We start from the raw sequence: 17,100 nt of genomic DNA, 5'->3' as shown, positions 1-17,100 counted from the left end.
TTGGTGTGTATGTGTTCATGAATGCTGTAGCTTTTATGTGGAGGTTAGAGAACAATATGTGGGAGGCAGTTCTCTCTGTCCACCATGTGAGTTCTAGAAATAGAACTTAGGTCATGAGTCTTGGCTACAGCGACTTACCTGCTGGGGCTGGCTTCCTATAGATAGCTTATGTAAGAAACGGTTAATCAGAGAACACTTTGAGCTCTTTTTAAAACCCCAGCCTTAGTTATTACCCAAATGATCCCTACACAAACATCCACAGAATATTTTCTAGAGTTTAGTAGCAGGAAAAAAAAAATCTGGCAGTTTTGGAGGTAGAGGAGTGTGTGTGGGTGGGGTTGGGGGTAAATCTGTAATGAAAATGTATTTAATATATTTCGATTAGAGTATATATTTTAAGGTTTATTTATTTATTTTATGTATGAGTGCTCTATCTGCAGGCACACCTGCATGCCAGACAGAAGAAGGCAGTAGATCACATTACAGATGGTTGTGAACCACCATGTCATTGCTGGAGTTGAACTCATGACCTATGGAAGAACAGCCAGTGCTCTTAACTGCTGAGCCATCTCTCTAGCACCAGCAGTACATTTTTATTCATTAGAGAACTGGAATGAACTAGAAATTTATCGAGTACAGTGGATTTCTATCCTATGTATTTGAGCAAGAGAAGAAAGACATGAGAGCTGGGGAAATGACTCTGAGAATGCATGAAACCCCTGCTATGTAAGCACGAGGACTTGAGTTCAGGTCTCACGCATCCACATAAAACACCATAACCTCAGTACAGTTGGGGATAGCAGGGGTGGAGACAGAGACAGCCCAGGAGCTTACTGGCCAGCCAGTTGGTGAGCCCTGGGTTCAGTGAGGGTTGCTGTCTTAAACACAAAACTAGGTGGACAGTGATACAGAAGAAACTTCATAAATGTGCAAACTCCCCTTCCCACCAAGAAAACCACAACAAAAATAAGACTTGCATACATCAAGCTTTGGGGCAGCCAAGGTAAAATAAGAATTGTACCCTGAAAGAAGTTAGACTAGAGGGGAACAGAAGGACACATAAGAGAAATGATGGCGTTTTTACAACAGAGTTGAGAGAAATCAAACTTTGCTCTCAGCAGGAAAAAAAAATAAGTGGGTTTTATAAATAACATGAATCCCAGCAACCTTTAGGCCACCCACACTCTTCTAGATTATTAAAGATTAAGCGCTGATATTTAGAATTAATGAGCTACTTCCAGTTAGTTTTTGTTTACTGTGAGGTAAAAGAAAAGGCTGCCTTCCTTCCCGCTTCACACAGCCGACTGTTCCAGTCCCACCTCCCCAGGGACCAGCCTTGCTTGGTGTGCTTGTTTAGAAAATGAGTGACTGGCCACAGGGGCTGCTCCGAGTTCTAGATGCTCTATTTCTTTTCTTCTCATCTTTTCTTTTCGTTACTCTGCACGACACTGTCAGAATTACAGAGGCCTTCTAGTGCCAAAATAGGACTGTGCACGTCCTCCAATTTTGTTTGCAGTATTGCTCTGGCTTTCCTAAGTTCTGCATTTCTTTACAAACTTTATAACCAGCTTATTAATTCAACCATTATATTGAAAATTTTTAGGATCCAGTAGAATTCCAATTTAATTTTTTGGCTTAAATTATTTGGACGTTCTTTTAATATTTTTAAATTATGTATGTGTGTCTGTGTGTATATAAAACATGATGCAGGTATGGGAGAAGCCAGAGGCACCGGATCCTCCTAGATGCAGTACAGGTGGCTGTGAGCCACCTTATGTAGGTGCTGGGAACTGAACTAGCATCCTCTTCAAAAGAGGTATGCACCTTTAACTGCCGAGCATTCTCTCCAGCCATTTTTTACCTATTATATTTTGTGTTGCTTATATAACTTGTCTGTAGGGATTACAGAATATATCCTTAAGCTTTCTAAGTCCATTGTACTTAATAATAGATTACTTCCCATAATGTATAGGTATGTAATTACACAGGGCCATATGATTCCCCCCCACAGCATAAATCTCACAATAAGATACAATTTTGTGGTTTAAAATAATATAGACCATCAAAAACTTAAAAGAAAGGCTTAAAAAGAGGTCCTTGCCTTTCACCCAGATATCTAGTATTTTTTTATGTTCTTCATTCAAGGTTCAAGTTTCTGTCTAGAATTATTTATCTTCATCCTGGATAAATTCTTTTAACATTTTTGCAGGGTGAAGGGCTGATGCAGGTCTAATGGGATTAAATTCTCCTGGCTTCCCTTGATCAGAAAATCATCACTTTGCTTTTATTCATGAATATTCCCACTGGCTATAGAGTTCTAGGTTGATTGTTTTTGTTCAGTGGTTTAAGGATACTGTTCTCTCTTCCATCCTCAGTGAGCCTCTGATTAGAAGGCAAACATTCATGACCCACACTGCACAGTCCCTGCATACAGAACAGGTCATTCTTAGCTGCATTCTAGATCTGCTGTCTTTTTGGTGCTCAGCACCAGATAATGACACAGCTCAGGTAGGGCCCCTTGTGTGTATTTGGCTTGGCTTAATTAGCATTTTGTAGTTCCTAATTGTCATCTTTCATCAGATGTCTGAGTTTCAACCATTAGTTATTCAACTCTTTTGTTCCATTCCCTCCCCTTTTTATGGATATTCCAATTCATGTGCATTTGATCACTGAGTGCCATCTGACAGACTTTGAGGATCTGTAGATTTCCTCTTGCCTTGAAGTTTTATTTTTCTTGCTTTTACTTGGATAATTTGAAGTCATTTCTCTCTCCTCTACTGTCCTATTCAGCTGGAAAGCCCATCCAGTGAAAGCTTCATTCTGTTCTGTTGAAATTTCCATGCACTGAAACTGTTGTTGTTTTACCTCGCTGACAATAACTCTAATAGCTACGTAAAAACCCTGGTTTAATACCAACATCTGGCTCATTTGGGGTTGGGACTAACTGATCATCTTTCAACAGCACCATTTCCTCAGTTCTTTGTATGTCAAGTAATTCTGAATTTTGTCCTGAGCTTCCTGATGCTGTCATTTTTCTCTATTGAGTAGTTTTCTTTGTTTCAGCAGATGACTATAAATCTCATTGCAAATGTTTCTTTTTCCTCACAGAGCAGATGTTTTGCTTTTAGCCAGACAGATCTGAGTCTATTCTGAGCTTGTGAGGTTCAAGACTCAGTCAATAACGTAGGCAGAGAAAGAAAAGAAAAATGGACATTAGTTTATTTTCTTTCAGGGTGCATTTTTCTCAGACCTCATAATTTCCTAGTAGCTCCCTTTTGGTTCACAAAACCAGAAGGCTGCAGGTTTTAACATAGCCCACTGCTGCCCATTCAGTACCGCACGATTAACAGGGGTCTGTGGCTTCAAGGTGGCACGAATGTAGAAATGGAGGATGTACAAGGCTGTTCGAGGAGGGGCCGAAAGGTGAGGAGTCACATGAACAATGATGCATCAAATAACGCCGCACCACAAGAGCAGGATTAAATTATTTAAATTGTTGAACGGCAGCTAGATCTAGGAACATAGCCAATCAAACATATATTTTAGGCAGAAGGGTAGTATAATTATATCTATTATTTTAGAATCAGACTAATATATCTGTATGATATAAATGAACTGCAACATGGAAGATGACTGTATTTAGGAGATTAATAGGGGAGAAGTTCTAAAATTGCAGGTGGAAGGTAATAAAATCTTAATTAGGCCCCTGGCAGAGGAGAAGAGAATGGAAACGAGATGACTCAACAAACGGTGGAATGATAGTCCTAACATTTTTCAATAATCTCTCAACAGAAGATTAAACTTTGCTATTACTACAAAGGAGTATATTCATTGTCTGTTCAAATACTGAGGGCTATTTTAAAAGCAAGCCAGTATAAAATTTTTCTTTGTAAGTCAGTGAAAATTACGGACTGTGGTTACAAGGGTTTTGTATCAGATAAATGCTCGTTAATAGGTATATAAGCAAATACAGAGCAAATTGAAATGGATCCTTCTCCCAAGTTTCCTTCTCCCAAGTTTCCTTCCCCGTAGAAGATAAGGTTGTGATTTAGTGAATCAGTTCCAGGGCTGTCTTGCTGCAGTTACATCAGTGTCCAGGTGTACTCAAGGGTCTGGACTATGGAGACAGGAAAAGGACTTCCATCTTCACTGCGGTCTTATGAAAGCGAAGGTGGCTTTCAACCTCTCATCACCACGGAAAGTAAATGTCCATCAAAGCCAGGATGGAGCATACAGAAGTATCTTCAAAGCACTCTACCATCATTAGTTTTTTGTTTTTTGTTTTTTTATTTAAAAAACCACCAAATTAATTGTCTTAGAATTTGGAACATTTATCAACAAGGAATTCTTTCATTATTACAACAGCTGAATACTTTTCTTCTTGAATCACACTTGACTATTGTTCCTTACGTATTGTGAATATAGACATCAACATTCTCTCTCTCCTCCACAAAAACAATGAATGCGTTCAAAGACACTAACAATTTAAATATGATAAAAGCAAAATATAGTTGAATTTTTTTTCCAAAAGAGGAAAAGGGTTCAATAGTCACTGTTACCATTACCACCACCACTCACCACCACCACCACCACCACCACCACCACAACCACCACTATCACTACCACAACCATTACCACCACTCACCACCACAACTACCACTACCACCACCACAACCACCACTATCACCACCACCACTCATCATCACCACCACCACCAAAACCACCACTATCACCACTACAACCACTACCACCACCACCGCCGCCGCCGCCATCACAACCACCACTGCCACCAGCACTAGCACCACCACTATCCCCAGGACCGCTCCAATGCTGTTGACTACGACTTAGAATATCTTACTCAAAAGAGGATATAGCCCATTGCTTCTGTATGATAGGAGCTGACAAAACTATGAGAAATTCACCAAAGCATCTCAGCACGAACCTTATTGAAAATCCACAGAACCAAGGCAACGGTGGGAGGCAGTTAGTCAGCTACCAAAGTGCACTAAAACTTCAACAAAGGAGTGCATGCATAACTGACTGCTGGTCAGGCTGTGTGGCTTCCCACACACTACAAAACAAATCAGGTTGCAGGGGGACAGGTTTTGTCTTCTTTCTCCAAGAGTGCTATGGCAACACATATCAAAATATCGCCCTCCCCAGATGAAACAAAACAAAGGCAAACAATGCTCACTGAAAGTTTACATGCCTTTTGATGTTGCAATCAACTCCTAGGCATTTAGCTTAGAGGGCAAAGAGCTGTTTAAAGATTAAACTGCATGCACAAATATGTCTACTGATGTTCCTACAGTGCTACTTATAATAGGGAAATGAGAGAAGTGTGTCTCATAAGAGGGAACTGGTAACTTTAGATGATAGTATAATATGCCAGAATATTATAGTTTTTATTATATATTATAACTTTATATTATACAGTTATTAGTATTATATAGTGGAAGTGATTACTTAATTGAAAACTTCATAAATTATTATTTAGGGTAAAAAGACTATAGATATGTAAAATTCCAACTTTGCTAAAAATAACAAACATAAACTTAATTTTAAGGATTAAAAGAATAAACAGAAATGCATAGTTTCACCATAAATATTTTATTTAATATTTTTTGCTTTAATAATTTAAAAAAGCACTAAGTTACTAAAAGCAGTTATATATGACCTTTATCACAGGCGATGTACTTCAGATATTCTAGATCAAATGGTCACATATCAACCTTGCTCTGTCTTTCCAATTCTGAATGAATATAAAAAAGATCATTTTGAATGCCTATCACATAGTCAGTCATGCGGGATAGCTTGGATTAAATTGTTATGAGTTCGGGGACTCTAATGACCACTCTGTTGTAAACAGACACTAGAGTAAGACTATGTGTGTCCTATATAGGATTTGTTCTCTAGGGGTAAGAGGGTAGTGCATTATCCAGGTTTGGTATTAAATGTCTTCATTACTCGTGAACAGCCAGATGGTTGGTAATATGCACAGATATCCTGAAACACAGGCTGACTGATTTCAATTAGCACTGAAGTGAGACAGATGATATCGAGGCTCTGCACTGCTAAGCCCAGGGGCACTGAGACTATCTTACAGATGAGGAGTCCATCAGCTAGAATTCATATTGATGTAGTATAGCTAATAGATTATTCTAAAACATGTGTGCTACTGAAGACAATCTCTGCTATGAAGCTTCTATCTAACTGGGTAAACATTTTATGCTCACTATAAGAAACTAGCTAATAGAACAGAAAGAGGGAAATCTCATAAAACTGATTTCAGCTTATACGTGTATATTTCAGAATACACTAGGAAATAGTATGAAGGATTTGAACCAAATCAAAGGGGCTGCTTAAAAATATCAGTTGATGAGCAGATATTGTCTTCCAAGCTTGCCAACGTGATGCCACCTTTTTGTCACTCTCTCTGATGTGCAGCTGTGTCGCTCCTGATGATTGCCCCCTGCCTAGAATGCTCTGGGACAAGACAACGATGGCACTGTTTGGGCTGTCAGCTTAACAAATCTAGGGAGGAGAGTAGAATAGAGTCAATGTTCTTTAAAAAAAAAAATGGCTGGGCATGTAAATGTCTTCTCTTCCTCATACAAAGATTCTAACAGACTTTCAGAAGGTAGGTTGACTCTAAGTCCTCCAAAGTCACTGAGATACCTGTGTAAACATGGAGTAAAGCAGAAGTGAAAGCATAAATTTAGTCTTTAATTTTTCCCACAGGTATTAATTTGCCAGTGCTAGTAGAGGGTGAGGCAGGAGGATCATGAATTTCAATCCAACCTGAGCTATACAGAAAGGAAGACTTCATTCATATATATATATATCATATACATATATATATATATATATATATATATATATAATCTCCGAAACCAAACAAAAAGACATCAGCTCAGACCTTTTCTGTTAGAATAGTGTTAATGAAATGCCGGACATGAAGAAAATTCAATCGCTATTAATGCTTGCTTCATCTCAATGTTTAACTAAACTCTCAAATATTTATTATTCTGTAGGTCTTTATAATATGACACTAGGTATTTAATACATATTGTAAATCACTAGTTATCCCAATTATCTTGCTATTTTACAGGCTAAGAACAATTTCACTTTATTTTGGTTTTACAGAAGAAAAAATTAAAATGTCAAATCAAGTAACTTTCCCAAGGTCACAGAGCCCAGGTCCTATGGGAAATTCTCTTCTAATCAACTGGTTTGGATGAATTTATTTTCTTACACACAGAAGCAGGAAAGGTTCCTTTGGGGCATACCACTAAAGCCCTAAAACAAAGCACAGAGTTCTCACTAAAAAGAGGTGTAACTTGCAGACGCAACAGAAAGAGCAAATATTATGAAACAGTTTGAAATGGCAAACTAAATGCCAAAAACAGCTAAAATCTTAGGCAAGAATAAATTCAGAATAAGAAGATGAGAGCTACGCATAACAAAGCCAACTGTTTAACTGGGCATGGCAGCAAAGTCCTGCAACCACAGGAAGCAGGAGGAAGCAGGAGGATGAGGACCTCAGCTGCACAGCAAGCTCAACAGTAGTACTGACTGCAAGAGACCCTGTCTTACTAATAATACTCTACTCAGTCCAACTGCACCTATTAAGTCAAAAGAACGGCTAGCTAGACTTTTGGTAGCACCTTTCAGCATCTTAGAAATGTCACTTTCTCTCCTCAGGGAGTCCATGCATCCCCCTTGAGCCCTCCTTGTTACTTAGCCTCTCTAGGTCTGTAAATTGTAGCACAATTACCCTTTACTTTACAGTTAATATTCACTTATAAGTGAGAACATACCATGTTTGTCTTTCTGGGTCTGGGTTACCTCACTCAGGATGATTATTTCTAGTTCCATCTATTTGTCTGTAAATTTCATGATGTTACTACTTTTAACAGGTGAGTAATACTCTATTGTGTTAATGCATCACCTTTTCTTTATTCTTTAGTTGAGGGACACAGACACACACACACACACACACACACACACACACACACACACACACACAAGTTGGTGAAATGATACCTAATGATATTTTTCTGCTATACCCATAGATTGGTGCCTAACTCATTTTGTCATTAGAGAGGTTTCATCCAGCAACTGATGGAAACAGATGCAGAGACCCACAGCCAAACAGTAGGTGTAGTTCAGAGAATCCTGCTGAAGATGGGGAAGGAGTATTAGATTGTAGGAGCCAGATGGGTCAAGGACACCACAAGAAAACCCACAGAATCAACAAATCAGAATGCATCAGGGCTTACAGAGACTGAACTGACAATCAGAGAGTCTACATGGTTCTAACCTAGGCCCTCTGTGTGTATTTTATAGTTGTGTAACTTGATGGTTTTGTGGAATGCCTAATAGAGGGAACAGGGGCTTTTTGATGCTTTTTGGGTTTACCTCTTAATGGGTTGCTTCATGAAGCTATGAGGAGAGGTGCTTGGTCTTATTGTAACTTGATATGTCATGTTTGGTTGATATCCCTTGGAGGCCTGTCCTTTTCTGAAGGGAAAAGGAGGAGTGGATGGGGATGGAGGAGGTAAGGGGCGGGGGGGGGGGGAGGAGAGGGAAAACCACAGTTGAGGTATAATATATGAGAGAAGCAGTTAATAAAATAAATAATGATAATGATGAAATGCCACCTTTCTGGTCTTCTTCAGTGCTGCTGATCTAGTCTGGCTTTTTGTATGCATACCAAAGACTGAAAAGCAGAGGACTGGGGAGATGCCTCAGTGGCTGAGGGTACTTGCTGCTTTGGCAGAGGACCCAGGTCCAGTTCCAAGCACTCACATGGCAGCTCACACCTTTCCATAACTGCTGTTCAAGGGGACCTGATGCTCTCTTCTGGAGCCTTTTCGTGCACAGGGCATACATATGGTGCACATACATACATGTAGGTACACACTCATACATATAAAAACAAATTTTAAAGAGCTGTTTTAAAAGTTGAAAGCAATTTTTTAAATGTAATCTGTTTATTTTTGGTATTGAGGATTAAGCAGAGTCTTGCCCAGCTAAGCACTTGACAACCTATTTACATTCTTCAAGGCAATGGTTTCCACTGTAATGAAGCTGACAGTTACTAAAGGATACCCAACACTCGTCTAAAAAGATAGAAAAGGCAAGTATTTTTATCCTCTTATATTATTTGATTAACATTATGAGTTGTTGCGTGTTGGGAGCCGACTTTAGTAGAAAGTGGCTAGATCAACTTTGCAGCCATCTGGAACCATATACCCTGATGAAAGACTTGGTTGTCAAAAGCCTATAACAGCTGAAGCACACTCTGATAAATATATTGTTTATCCCACATAGCTTGTTTTGCTGTTTAGTGACCTCAGCTGTATGGTGCACGTGGTAAAATGTTTTCACCTGTGTTCTCCTGCTTGTGTATATAAATACCTCAGAATTCCCTTCAATAAGGGAGACTTGAGAAAATAGAAGAGACTGAATCACACCCTGTCTTGTCTCCATTCTTCCAGTCTCTTGCCCCAAGAGCCACACTCTCTCTTGACCAGAGCACTTAGCACCAAAGTGTTGAGGCAGAATGTGGGCCTCAACAGTTGCGGCTGGAGATGTGGAGCGACAGGGCGAGCTGGCACTATTCTTGTTGGTAGTTCCCAACACCCACGGCAGGCAGGTCACTTACAGCTGCCTGGAAAGCTCCAGGGGATCTAACACTACCACCTAACAGTGTTAGGTGCTTGCACTCATGTGAGTTAATGATGGCTTTTACTTCACTTGCCAAATAAACTTGAGTCACTGCTTCATTCTTTCAGCCCAATCTGGAAAGGCCTTGGATCCACCTCCTACCTCTTAATGTCTCAGCTTTAACTTCTACCCAAGTATCAACTGATAAACTGTAGCACATGCCTTCTCTTAGATGATCAGGGCCCAAGATATGTTCCCTTGGAATAAAATACATTTGTAAGGATAAGTTTTCCTTACCTAAATTCAAAGTTTTCTTTGGATTTTAACCACCTGAGATCTGGATATTACTACACGAAATATGTGTGTGCATGCACACGTGCACACATGCACACACAGTTGTGCCCAGCGGTCTCTAACACTGTGGTTGAAGAAAGCATTTATGGCTGGACATAGTAGTCTGTAGGAAGAATATCTTGTCTGTATGGATGTGGCACCTGTCAATAATAAATCTGATGACCTATGGCTTTTAGGCAGGAAATAGAAGGCAGGTCATCATTCTGGGATAGAGCCAGGGGGAGATCCAACTGGGAAAATGTGAGGAGACAGACACATGGTACCTGAGCACAGGTAATCAACCATGTGGCAAAATGTAGGTTAAAATAATTGGGTTATTTTAGTTATGATCTAATAAGAGAAGAGATATATGGTCAAGGTATCTGTAAATATATTTTGGTCTGGTTCTTATTTCTGGTAACATGGGGCTGGGAGGAAGAACCAGGACCAAACTTCTATAGCAGTGCACATCTTTAGTCCCAGAACTCAGGAGGTGCAGACAGGTGGATTTCTAGAAGTGCAAGGTCAGTTTGGTCCAGGCCAGTCAAAGTTAAATACTGAGACCCTGTGTCTTAGTTAGGGTTTCAATTGCTGTGAAGAGACACCACAACCAAGGCAACTCTTATACAGGACAATATTTAATTGGGGCTGGCTAACAGGTTCTAAGGTTTAGTTCACTATCATCATGGCAGGAAGCATGGCAGCATCCAGGCAGGCACGGCACTGAAGAAGCTGAGTGTTCTACATCTTGATCCGAAAGCAAACAGGAGAAGACTTAGTTCCAGGTAGCTAGGAGAAAGACCTCTCAAAGCCCACCCTCACAATAACACCCTTCTTCCAACAAGGCCACACCTCCTAATGGTGCCACTCCCTGGCACTAGTCAAACTACCAAACCATGTCTCAAAAACCAAACCAAACCAAAGGAAGAAACCCAACAAAATAAAAAACCAAACAAAAAAAGCATTGATGAATTTTTTTTTGTCAAGAAAAAGACATAACTGTAACTTACTTGTCTTATAAGGCCACTACTCAAACAAGACTAGGTTTTTTGAGGGGATGGGTGGAGGGGAGAGAAGTAAGTGTATTTGGTTCAATTTATTAAGTAATTGTTACTATTACTGTGCTATTACATACAAACATAACATGCATACATACATGTCCTACATACATACACAAAACATATTAACTGACTCATCCTTCACTGAGAACAGCAACTCTAAATGAAGATTCTGACAGGATGACAATGGGCGCATTTTCAAGAAGCAACTATAGACTCGTTTCAGAGATTTCTAGGCTTGTTATATTAATTTCTTATTTATATTTGTTATTCCTATCAAAACCATTAATTCTGATTAACAGTGAAGACAGGGTCAAAACTATATCCCTTTGGATATACTTTAAATATATGCAAACCAATTTTAGTTTCTGTATTGCTTTATTTCTGAAATAGCCTTTTATTTACAACATTAACGTCAGAAATGTAACCAAAGTAAAATTCAATTCAAGAGACTGAGACACTACCTGGTTTCTAATCCTACATGCTTTTCCACATCTTACCTCTGTACACTAGACAGTCTTGCACGTTCCTACAAAAAGCACTGAGATCACACTGGCTGAGCCAGCTAACACAATACAGGAAGTGGTCAGTGATCCAACTCAATGTCCAAATTGTTCAACAAAGATTCTTAATTGCCCCCTCCCCCAGTCCACTGCAGCTCTTTTAGAGCAATATGGCTGTTGACCTTGATTTATCTCTGACTCACCAGACGGGCAAAGTCTTACTAAATTGAATAAGCTCTTTAAAAAAATAGTGCCATTTTAGAAGGGTCAGTTTGTTTCAAACAAAGGCTTTTCGTTCAGTAAGCAAGTCCCACAGAGATACTTCCTCCAGGGATAAGCCAGTGTTTCCTGCTGGGTTCCAGCATACAAAGGGGCAAAGGAAGTGGTAAGTTAGTTAATGCACACACTACTGGGACACTGTAGTCCTGGAGTGCCTAATTCCTGACAGAACATAGAGATTTCCCCACACTGCTATGCCAGCATGTTTTAAGATTTTGTTATAGTATACTATTTGTAGGGTAATATATTTAAGAACATTCAGTGAAATCCAGTTGTTGTCATATGTGAACGTTTTTCATATACATATACTGGCACCCTTGCTGAGCATCCCTAACCTAAAATTCCAAAATATGACATGCTCACAAATCTGTAACTTTCTGTGCTTTGGCGTGATGCCCAAGTTGAAAATTCTATACCTTGAAACTTGTTGTGCGTGCGTGCATGTCTGTGTGTGTTTAAAATTTAAGTACCAAATACAGTTACCTTTAGGCTATGGATGTGAGGTATAAAAGAAGCACCAGTGAAGTTTGTGCTTAAACTTGGGTCCTATTCTCAACTTATCTTACATATCTGTGATTATCCCAAACTCCCCTCCCCCCCAAAAAAAATCTAAAATCTGAAACACTTTCAGTCTTTTAAATAATTATTCTAGAAAAGGGATACCCTGGTTATAAAATTTTATATTTTTGCAAGCCTCTGTGCCAGTATTTCTGGGCTAGAATACCTTATAGAAAATGCCACTGCCAGAACCCACAGCAGGAGAGGCTGTAATAATAGAAAATCACCTATGTCCTGAGAGGTCTTTCCAAACCATCTTGGCCTTGTGACTTAACCTACGTTATGGTTCTGGTGTAACACCAGTCAGTGCATTATACTGTCAACTATCTGTAGGCCCTTTGTGAACATACAGAAGAAATGTCCTGTAGTTGAGGAGTAATCTAGAGACACACACATTTGGGCCTTTGATAGATAGGGAGTCACTGTAAGCTTCCTGAAAAGAAAATTCTCTTGTGAAGTGAATTGAGAAAAATTATTTTAATGACCACATATAGATCCAGTTGGAGAGGTCCTACAGACAAAGACGGCAGCAGGTGGACTGCCAGAGGGACTGCAGTATGAAAGGTGACCAAGGACATGACAAGACAGATGGCTGTGGAGACAAAAAAAAAAAAAAAAATCCTACAAATAGAAGTTAAAGAATACAGTAAACATGATGTTATAGAATCTCAAACACTTGCAATGTTTAAATAAAAAACATCTAGTACACTTACTATACTACATTCTACACAAACTAAAAAGGGTGCAGCCGCTTCCGTGAGAAGACGACGTAAATATCCATTTCACGAGAGACTAGAGCCAGCTGTGTGTGACCTTAATGAATGCTAGTCCATGGTCATATAAATTAAGTCCATACTCTTAGCGTTAGGCTTTAATTATTTAATCAAAAGGGAAATAAAAAGAATCAATATATTTTAATTATTTCAAGTTCCTAGCAACTGAAAATAAGAGGATGGATGAGTAATGCCAGGGCCAGGAAACAGAACAATAGGTCTCTTCTGTACGTGCCTCTGTGTGTGTGTGTGTGTGTGCACAAGCACGTGCACTCCTTCAAAAGATACTGGGGAACTGAGAAACCAAAATGACATCTACTTTCTCTGCCACTTATCTTAAGTAGGGAAAGTTCAAAGGCTAAAGTAAATTAGTCTAATTAAAAGATATCATGGGCTTTCTTCTTGCTCTCACTCTGTCCTCTTGCTTTTTCCCCTCTCTCCTTATCCCCCCGCGCCCCCCCCCCCCCCCAGTGCTCATGGCTGGTCTCTACCCTCCCCCCCCCTTCTCTCTGCCTTTCTCTGTCTCTACTACCCTCTCAGTTCCCCTCCCCATGCCCTGAATAAAACTCTATCCTATACTTAAAAAAAAAAAAGAAGGTGTCTTAGGTCATGGGGGAAGTTCTGCATAAATATTCTCTGGGATGTAGAAAGGGATACTGTAAGGAGCATCTCACTTCTGTTTTGTTTTGTTTTTTGAGACAAGAGTTTTTCCGTGGAGCCCTAGCTGTAATTCGGGGATCTAGCTGCCTCTGCCTCCTAAGTGTAATGTGTAGCCCAGGCTGGCCTAGACCTTGTGATCCTCCTGCTTCCTCCTTTGTCAGCAAATGTTACTGGCATGCGTCCTTACCACTGGCACATCCCACTTTTATAGGGGAGGATGGAAACTGAGGGATAAGCTCTTGCTACTGGAATTGCAATGCTGACAGCAGCAGTCAGTATGAAGACAATAGAAGGATAGTAGCCCGCATGTAGACATCAGAACAATAATACACAGCATGTCAGGCATGTATCACTGTAATAGAAGGATAGTAGCCCGCATGTAGACATCAGAACAACAATACACAGCATGTCAGGCATGTATCACTGCAATCTTTTTTGATTCCCGACTACGTTATAAAGAGTTACCATTCCTACTTTACATACAAGGACATTAACCTTCTGTCTTGCTCTTGGCCTATACCATACTCTTATGTTGCAGAAGATCTGAACTTGAACTCCTGTATGGCTAACTGAAAAAAAAATCTGTTTCCTTCTATTTTACCTCCTTCAGAAGTTCTCGATTCTTAATGACTTTACTACGATTGGGATATCTTTCCAATCACACACATGTGAACTCCATTCTTCTGCATGCTGGCAAATGTGAGCTGGAGCTCAGAGACCTCCATTTCTAAGAGAAAGTGTGGAGGGCTGGAGCCTCGACACTGGCCGGCTGTCTGCCTAGTATGAGTGACACACTGGGTTAGATCTCAACCACTGCAAAAATGAAAAGGAGGTGAAGGTGGAGGAGGAGGAGGAAGGGAGGGGAGGAGGAGGAGCAGGAAAGAGAACAACACAGAAGTAGTTTAGGTGCTTCTGATGTGCACCAAAGACGGAAACATGAATTAGATTGGGTGGAAAAAGTATAATGTCTTAGAAACATCGTGGTACAAAATAGTTATGCTTAGCTTAATGACAAGTCTACATGCTAGTGAGTGTGTGGGAAAGGCTTTTGCTGTGTGAGCATCACAGTGTACGTACACAAATAGACTCACTAAACAATGCCAATTTATATTGACTACAACCAAGTATCTGTCATTGTCAGAAAACATTGGCACCATTACTGAACCTGTTCTTCAGCAAATTGCTTCTTACCGTATTTTGCTGGCACATATTATACCTACCCACTCTCTGCTGGTGAAATCCCCGAGGGTATGAAAGGGTTGGTCTAGTGTAAGAAATACAAAAGCACCCTGACTACAGAAAAACATCAGTAGGGACGACAGCACTCTACTGATAATCACAGAAACACACAATTTACAAACACAGATAACACACACATACACAAACACGCATACACTTTTGCCCATTCATGTATACATGCATGTACACCACACATACTTAAAACGTTTTTGTTGTTGTTGTTATTGTTTTTAAGTGTTTATGAGACAGGGTTTCAGGTAGCCCAAGCTGGCTTTGAACTGTCAATGTAGCTGAAGGTGACCTTGAATTGACCTTAGTGCCTCTACTTCCAGAATGCTTGGATTATAGGCATGTGTCACCATGCTCGAGTTGTATGGTGCTGGGGACTGAAACAAGGGCACTTCAGGGATGCTAACCAAACAATCTATCTGCCTAGCTACTTCCCAAGCCCAGTAAGTGTTTCCAAATAAATCTTTACCCCAAATTCAACCCCTACTTCATTTCCACTCAGCCCCAACTGCAGGGCTAAATAAAGTTAAACTGGCTAATTTTACCACACACTGAGGGAAATTTACAATAACTCTGGAAATCTATTCCAGAAAACACAGACAGAAGAGAAAACCTGCAATATGTTTCATAAGACCTGCTTTATTCTGTTTTATCAGTCAGAATAGTATTGTGTTAATTTTAAAAAGCCTGCACGAATATATAGGCATCACCTATGTGCCTGCCTGCTGCCCAGAGAGGCCAGGGGAGGGCACTGGATTCCCCTGGGACTGGAGTGACTGACAGTTGTGATCTTCCATGTAGGAGATGGGAATTGAACCTGGGTCCTCCACAAGAGCAACAATTATTCTTACTGGATAAACGCTCCAGAAAAAAAAAAGTATTAAAAAACCAAATTCACCAGAAGTATAGACTACATCCCTCAACATAAACACAAATATATTCTATGAGATAGTCCAGTGATACACCAAAGGAATCACACATCACAGATACTGAGATTCACCTCAGTAATGAAAATTAAATATTAAATTATTATCCTATGAAATTCACCATATAAAAAGCTCAAAATGAAAACCTATGATATAAATTTACAGAAAAAAATTTATTTCATAAACATAATATCCATTGTAATGAAAATGCTCAGTGTCCTGGGAATAAAAGGAATTTCTGCAAACAAACCAAGTCCCTTCCTCAGTCAGTACCACACATACCCCATTGTGAAAGCCTGTCTTCACTCTGCTGAGAGAGTAGGGCAATGGTGGCCATTAAATGTCTGACAATAAAAAGAGGCTAACTATTAAAAAGAAAGATGCCATTCGTATGAGACATGACTACATATTTGTCAATATTTTTCATAACCCTAAATACTAAAAAACATTTAAAATTACTAATTGAAGATTTTAGGATACAAAGGCAATACACAAAAATCAACTGCATGTCTACATACAGGTAATACAGTAAAGGAAATTAAAGGACCTTTTAATAGGGCATGGTAGTGCAAGTGTATAATCCCAGACAGGATCTTTGTAAGTTCAAGGTCAGCCTGGATGACACAGACACTCTGTCAAAAGAACAAACAATAACCCAAAACCAAAAGGCGGGGGGGGGGGGGGGGGGGGGGGGGGGGGGGGGGGGGGAGGGGGGGAGCTGTTTAAAATTTTCTCCAGAAAACATAAAAAATAAATACAGAGTAACACCTTGGATATTCATCTAAAAAGTCAGGTGCAAGAGTTGCATGTTGAGAAGACCACACTGATGAGGCAGGCATAGTGGCAGGGACCTGGAAAGCTGTCATTTGAGAGGCAGCGGGAGAAACACTGTAGGTTCATGCACAGACTGAGTAACACAGAAAGATCTGTAGCAGCAAGTGAGCTCGTGCCCACAGACACATGCGTGCACACACACACACACACACACACACACACACACCACACACACCACACACACACACACACACACACACACACACACACCCACACCACACACACACCCACACACCACACACACACTACTGAGACA

The 17,100-nt window shown here is 40.0% G+C and overlaps 1 protein-coding gene across 8 annotated transcripts in view; it reads right to left on the bottom strand.

Annotated features, from left to right (window-relative positions):
- The window catches only part of Peak1 (pseudopodium enriched atypical kinase 1), a 213,925-nt gene that overhangs the window by 85,751 nt on the left and 111,074 nt on the right, over positions 1-17,100 (bottom strand). The window contains exon 1 of one of the 8 annotated variants that reach the window (XM_076925697.1): positions 4,943-5,084. The exons of the other annotated variants lie outside the window; for them this stretch is intronic. The gene's annotated coding sequence lies outside the window, so the exon portion shown is untranslated. Of the gene's footprint in view, positions 1-4,942; positions 5,085-17,100 lie in introns of those variants that run through there. 8 annotated transcript variants of the gene reach the window in all.

Source organism: Arvicanthis niloticus, chromosome 26, assembly GCF_011762505.2.
Source record: "Arvicanthis niloticus isolate mArvNil1 chromosome 26, mArvNil1.pat.X, whole genome shotgun sequence".
Taxonomy (NCBI): Eukaryota; Metazoa; Chordata; class Mammalia; order Rodentia; family Muridae; genus Arvicanthis; species Arvicanthis niloticus.
Note: the sequence above shows the minus strand (reverse complement) of the source record. Positions and strands in the feature narration are given on the sequence as shown.